Source organism: Bos indicus x Bos taurus, chromosome 16 (assembly GCF_003369695.1).
Source record: "Bos indicus x Bos taurus breed Angus x Brahman F1 hybrid chromosome 16, Bos_hybrid_MaternalHap_v2.0, whole genome shotgun sequence".
NCBI lineage: Eukaryota > Metazoa > Chordata > Mammalia > Artiodactyla > Bovidae > Bos > Bos indicus x Bos taurus.
The window spans coordinates 65,760,671-65,768,221 of NC_040091.1; the positions used below are offsets into that span (position 1 = coordinate 65,760,671).

The following is a 7,551-nucleotide window of genomic DNA, read 5'->3' on the forward strand; positions in this document are numbered from 1 at the left end:
CGCAACCGCTTGATAACCTTAAGTTTGTTTTCTGTATATGTGACTCCATTTATGTTTTGTAAATCCTACTAGTTTTTATCTATGAGATATTTATAATAATGCATATTTTATATAATTGTATTTTTAGTGCCTGACGTTTTAACACTGTTGGGTAGCTGCCTGTTCTCTAGCTCAGTCACCCACCTAGAAGCTAGTACCACATCACAACCAGCTGTCTGCATGGCATCATACCCCAAATGCCAGCTATCTATCCCTTGAGAAAGAAATTCTGCTCCTAAGACTATTTCCTACCTCACTAAGGATAAATGAGGCTTTGTGTGCTAACAAAAAACAGCAAAGGGCCCTAACCCCAACCAATGGGAGAAAGGTTAAATAAATTTTGTTGCATCTGTAAGATGGAATGCTGCCATCAAAAATCATGATTTCCCCTTGAAGAAAAATGACATCTTTTCTTCTCAAGCTAGGATGGAAAACAATAACTAACAAAAGGTCAAAAGGGATTTTTGCGTATGAACATGCAGGTTTTGGTTGATCCTGTATCTATTTCATACAAAAAATATGCTATACCCCAAACACTGTGGTCTATTGTTATTTAATAAGCAAACCTATCTAAAAAAACCATGATTTTCTAATTACCTGGGAAAATGCTTATAATAAAATAATAGGTATATATATCATACTGCTGCTGCTGCTGCTAAGTCTCTTCAGTCGTGTCCGACTATATGAGTATGTATAAACTGTGTGTGTATAAAATACATATAATATTGTAATTTAAAAATATATCTTTATATATTTCATGTCTTTACATTAGATTATGTTTAAGTGTATTAATTTGTGCTAAATAATTTCATAAGAAATGCATTAAAATATTAACTGCAGTTATCTGTCAGAAGTGGATGATGGTTGATTATTTCTTTCAACATATTTTTCTGTGCTTTTATACTTCTTCCAGTAAAGATATATTACTTTTATGAGGAAAACAAATTTTTTAACATTGTATTATGGGCATTTTCCCATATTGCTAACAATTTTTTTGGAACCCTTGTTTTTAATGACAGCATATTTCTTTAGTTAGATGTGGTCCCCTAATTTAACTATTTACTATAATATTGGAAGTTTCCAATATTTTTGAAATTATAAATAATGTTGAGATAAATTATCTCCTTTATCAGGTGGGAATGTTCTTTTTCTGTCTAATAGGGTGCATCTTCATTTATGAACCTCACTGAGTGTTTTTCAGGAAGAGAGAACAGATTCCATGTTAATTATTGAATCTCATTGTCTAGGTGAGTGCTTCACATCTACTGAGCCACTTATATCAAAGAATAATGACGGGGACAATAATAATGAACATGCATCTTTGGTTACTCATTAATGCCATCTGCTCAGTAAACCATTAATGGGCTTACACTTTTGACCTGTGAAAAGTGCTTTTAATTACACTTTTTTCCCCTCTTTTCACTGTGTGATTCTACCAGACTGCTGGATCCTTTGAACATGCTGTCACTTGTTTGGAGTGGCAAATAAGCTCTCTGGTTTTACGCTGACTTAAACAATGATTAAAAACAAATATCCCTCTAGGCTTTGGGTGTTGCACTAAGTATAGGATGAATATTTTGGGGTTAAAAGTTCCCACAGTCTATTTGATTAATAAGCAAATCATGTAACTTTTCAGTAATAGATAATTGCTCAATGATTACAAATAAAACAAAAACATAAAAATTATGAAACTAGTAATCAACTAAATTAAAACAACTATTAAAATTAAATAACTTTTTAAACTTATGAAATTAGCAAAGATTTTTAAACTGAAACATCCAGTTTTGTTAGATATAGAGAAAAACATTCATGAAAAGCTTATTGGCCAGTGAGATTGTAAACTGATTCCCTTTGGTCAATTTGGACATAAATATTAATGCCTAAAATCTACTTTCTCTTTGAGCCAGTGTTTATACTTAGAGAAATGTATCCTAAAGAAATAATTATTACTGTGGGATTCTGGTAAAGATTAGTGACAAAACATGTTCAGCAATATTTATACTAAGAAATAAAGAGAACAATCTCAACCTGAGTATATTCAGTCAATATGTATTTATTGAGTCCTATTATATGCCAAATTCCATCATTCCTCAGAATCTTTGGATACAATGATGATAGAACAGGTGATCAAATACCTGTAGCCCAGTAGGTACATCCATTCAATGAAATTCTAGGTACCCATTTAAAAATCATGCTGCAGAAGTTTGCTTCAGTTAAGATAAACTTACAGAATTTAGATTTACCTTACTGTGTTAAGCAACAAAATACAAGAGAAATTCTTTTTACAAAGTAATGATAATCATGCATTGAACAATGGGCAGTGTAGGACTGTAATCTCTGAGAGAATTTTTTTTTAAAAACTAAGATTTGGGGGAAGTCAAGGCTGCTAACATTGTTAGAGTGGAATGCTTGGGAGGAAGAAGTCCATGAAGAGAGAGCTTCATATATCTCTAGAGGGATCCCCTTGAGTCTTTGAGTGCTGATCTGTACATATGTGAAAAGAGACTTTCTGAACCTAAGGAAATAACTGCTAGAAGGAATGGGTAGGAAATAGCAGCATCACACAAAGTTGGGGAGTACTAATGTTTCCTTCAGCCAGAGTACAAAGACTTTATAGAGCAGAATTCTTAGAAGGTAATCACTTTAATAATAGGGATTAATTGGACTTAGACTAAAGGCTGCTTTGGACCTATCCTCAGTTCAGTTCAGTCGCTCAGTCGTGTCTGACTCTTTGCGACCCCATGAACCGCAGCATGCCAGGCCTCCCTGTCCATCACCAACTCCCAGAGTTCACCCAGACTCACATCCATCGAGTCAGTGATGCCATCCAGCCATCTCATCCTCTGTCATCCCCTTCTCCTCCTGCCCCCAATCCCTCCCAGCATCAGAGTCTTTTCCAGTGAGTCAACTCTTCTCATGAGGTGGCCGAAGTACTGGAGTTTCAGCTTCAGGATCATTCCCTCCAAAGAAATCCCAGGGCTGATCTCCTTCAGAATGGACTGGTTGGATCTCTTTGCAGTCCAAGGGACTCTCAAGAGTCTTCTCCAAAACCACAGTTCAAAAGCATCAATTCTTTGGCGCTCAGCCTTCTTCACAGTCCAACTCTCACATCCATACATGACCACAGGAAAAACCATAGCCTTGACTAGACGAACCTTTGTTGGCCTATCCTAACAAAGCTTAAAAGCAAGATACACAAAGATGCAGCTGATTGCTAATAACTTCACTGCACACCAGAACAAAATCCAATGCTGTTTAAAGTAATTTAACAAAATTCAACTACCAGTGAGGTAAAATTAACTCTCTGTAGCAATCAATCAAAAATTATCAGGTATGCAAAGAGGTAGGAACATCCAACCCATAGTCAGAAGAAAAATCAGTCAGTAGAAAAAGAAATGACACAGGTACAGAAAATAGCAGAAAAAGAACATCAAAGCAGCTATTTTATATATATATATATATACACATACACATATGTATGTTCAAAAAGGTAGAGGAAAACCTGATGATGATAGAAATTGAAGATATTAAAAAAGGACCTAAGTGGGACTTTTAGAAATGAAAAATAAAACATCAGAAACAAAAAATACATTGGATGAGATTAACAGCAGATTAGATACTGCCAAAGAAGAGATCAGTTTAAAGATATAGCAATAGAAGTGTTCCAAAATGAGGCAAAGATATATATATATATATATATATATATTTTAAGGAACAGAACATCAGTGATGTGTGAACCAATATAACACGTTCTATCACATGTGTTACTAGAAGCAGAAAATTTTTTTTCTGGAAATAATAGGCAAAGTTGGGGAGTTGATTGCTTGCAAAGGGCAAGAAGATAATTTTTTGGATGATGGAAATATTTTATATAAATTAAATATATATATTAATTGTGGTGGTTATACAATTTTATTCATATATCAAAACTCACTAGACTTAAAATTGGTAAATTTTACTGCAGATTTATCTCTATAAAAATTATGGTTCCCTTCACAAAAATGATGTGGAGTATCATGAAATGATGATGAAAAATGTAGTAAGGTAAAAAAGAAAAACTTGTAATACATGTTTACATTACATTTTATTTTTTGAAAAATATAGAAAAGACTCTTGAGAATCCCTTTGAAAGCAAGGAAACCAAACCAGTCAGTCTTAAAGGAAATCAACCCTGAAGACTCACTGGAAGGACTGATGCTAAAGCAGAAGGTCCAATACTTTGTCTGCCTGCTGCAAACAGCTGACTCATTGGGAAAGACCCTGAAGCTGGGAAAGATTGAGGACAGAGAGAGAAGGGGATGACAGAGGATGAGATGGTTCGATGGCATGAACTTGGGCAAACTGCAGGAGATGGCAAAGGACAGGTAAGCCTGGTGTGATGCAGTCCAAGGGGTCACAAAGAGTTGGACTTGACTTGGCAACTGAACAACAACAAAGAAAAAGGCTGAAGAGATATATAACAAAATATTAGCCCTACTGATTGCTTTGTAATGGGAAAATTTTTTTTAAGTAAGTTAATTTTTCTTCTTTTTGCTTAATGTTTAGTTTTAGTTTTCAATTTTTTTCCCAAAGACTAGTTCCGTTGTCCAGACTTGAAAGATGTGATAGGAATCACCAGCCCTGCATCTTTCAAGTCTTTGATGATGGAACTAGTCTTTCTGATGGTTGGGGGTGGGGGTGTTTCATAATACTCCACAGTTCACGAGACTAATGTGCAGACTTTGCCCAAGTCTGAGTATACATATTCAGACTACATACTCTCAACTGGGGATACAATCACCTAATAGGTTTATGGTCACCCAGGACCTACGACTAGGTGGGCTGATCTGTACGATAATCTCTTAACTGTAAGTGGTGTACCTCAGGATGGGTCTCCAAGAATTAGCACATTTTGGAGTAGAAGTCAGTAAAGATTCAGAGGACTGGTTATTTCCCTCAGTGCACAGTGTTCTTGCCCAATGGTCATACTTCCCACAGTTTCCATAGGAACAGTTAGGAGAGAGATGTAACCTGCTTTCGTGTGCTTGCAAGTCTCTTCCTCAGTAGTGCCTTGCTTTCCTTCTACAAACTGATTCCGATCAGAGAAGTGGCTATTACAGTAGTTCTCATCAGACTTAAAGTTTGTTTGCCAGACTTAAAGTTGTTAGTTATATAAATCAAGTAGGACCTTAGTGGGCTTCCCCCTATTTCAACCTGAAGGGACCCACAATAAACCAACAAAAGAATCATTCATTGAATGTCAGACAGTTCTGCCCATTAGGTTATTTTGCATCTGTGTATCTTGCATTTAATCATTGCGAATCAATACTCAGCTTCTGTGACCCCAGATTCCTGGTATTTTTCGGTAAAATCAGTGGAGCTCATTTCCAATGCAGCGCCTCCAGCTTGTAGGAAATAACTGTGTGCATGGGTGCTCAGTCGCTCAGTTGTGTCCGACTCTTTTTGATCCCATTGACTGTAGCCTGCCAGGCTCTTCTGTCCATGGAATTTCCCAGGCAAGATAGTGGAATGGGTTGCCATTTCCTCCTGCAGGGGATCTGCCAGAACTGAGGATTGAACTCATGTCTTCTACATTGCCGGTAGATTCTTTACTGCTGAGCCACCTGGGAAGCCCATCGGCTGTTACTAGGTGAGGTCTTATGAGACCTTCAAGCAAGGCAAGGACAGTTTTAGTAAAAGGAGGATTTGAGACTTTTTTCCACTCTCATTAGACAACTCAGCTCAGTGTAGTCAGTTATCTGAATCTTCCCATTTGTCCTCATTTTACATCTTGGGGCTCTAGCCTTTTATTACTGCTGCCCTTGGTTTCACCTAACATATTTGCCTAGGTTGTGAATTACATTTAATGGACATAGTTAAATGTTACAAAATGGGTAACATCTAAAATCAATCTTTGAGTTTGTTTTGGGGTTGTTACAGGCCTTCAGGAGCAAGAGATTGGAGACTTGTATAGGACCATTATAGAAATCCCCTGATAATTGGTCTGTATTTTTAGCCAGTAATTTTTAATTTTCAAAATATCCTTCTGTTTCCTTAAGCTATCAAATGTCCTTGTGCTTTTTCATTCCTTTTATATAGTAGTTATTTGCCAGAGGAGCGGTCCCCAACCTTTTTTACACCAGGGACCAGTTTTGTGGAAGACAGGTTTTCCATGGACCCAGGGTGAGGGGATGGTCTTGGGATGATTCAAGCACATAACATTTATGCGCTTTATTTCTATTATTGTTACATCAGCTTCACCTCAGATCATCAGGCACTAGATCCTGCAGGTTGGAAACCCCTGTTATATATGGGGGTCTCGCCAAACCTGCCTTCAGTGAGGTCTTCATTCCAGCTGATCACCATTTGCCCTTGGCTGCCATGGGCTGCTAGAGTTTCATCCGTTACTACCAGCCGGGCTTATTGTTCCATTTAGTTGCAATCAGGTCAGATGATAGATTTATTCATAATGCCTCTGTTTTATTAGGAATCTGTTGCTTGTCCCTGATACCTGATACACATATCTGCTTATTTAGGTTCCGTAATAGGCAGAACAATGTCTCTGAAGATGCCCCTCTTCTAATCCCTGGAACCTGTGAGTGTGTTAAGTTTACATGGCAAAGAAGAATCAAGGGTGCAGATGGAATTAATGTTGACAATCAACTGGCTTTACAATAGGGAGACTAGCCTGGATTATCCAGGTGGAACCAGTGTAATCACCAGAGTGCTGAAAAATGGAGGAGGAGTTAGAAAAAGGGAAAGTCAAAGGAAGACGTGTCAAGGGAAGAACGGTCAGAGAAATGCAGTGTTGCTGGCTTTGATAATGGAAGAAAGATGCCTCTGAAAACTGGGGAAACCAAGAAATGGATTCTTCCGTGGAGTCCCCAGAAAGGAATGCACACTTGTTGATACCTTGATTTTAGAACTCCTGACTTCTAGAACTGTAAGTGAATGATTTTGTGTTGTCTTAAACTACAAAGTTTGTAGTAAGTAACATTGCAGTAGCAATAGAAAACAGCAGATTCTTAGTTTCAAGCACAAGAAACTACATGGCTTTAAAAATATATATTTTTATTTTTATTTCTTTATTTGACTGCACCAGTCTTAGTTGTGGCATGCAAACTCTTATTTGCTTAATATGGGGTCTAGTTCCCTGACCAGGGATTGAACCTGGGCCCCCTGCATTGGGAGTACAGAGTCTTAGCCACTGGACCACCAGGCAAGTCCCCTAAATGTCTATTATTGAGAGAGTTTTATCAGATAGCACATAGACTATCTGGGAGAACCAGAACACAAGCCCTGGAGGCTCTTTGTCTGAAGTCATACCACAGTCTTCTCAAGAACGTGGTTCACTGAACTGTCTCAGTCCCCTTGGGGGCATGGCGACTGCGCTTGCGCTGTTGATAGCATTGCAGGACACTAGGTCTCAAACACTGTTGCTGGAAAATTCAGCCTCCCTCTGGAAACTAAATATAGGTGCTATTCTGTGTCACCCTCTCCAGACATAGATTTTGTGCAGTCTCCACTTCTTTG

General features: G+C 37.7%; 1 non-coding gene across 1 annotated transcript; it reads right to left on the reverse strand.

Moving 5' to 3' along the window:
- Nucleotides 1–7,167: 7,167 nt before the first annotated feature.
- TRNAG-CCC lies at nt 7,168–7,240 on the reverse strand. The gene has a single exon. It is a non-coding gene; the product is annotated as a tRNA-Gly (tRNA).
- Between the last annotated feature and the right edge of the window lie 311 nt (nt 7,241–7,551).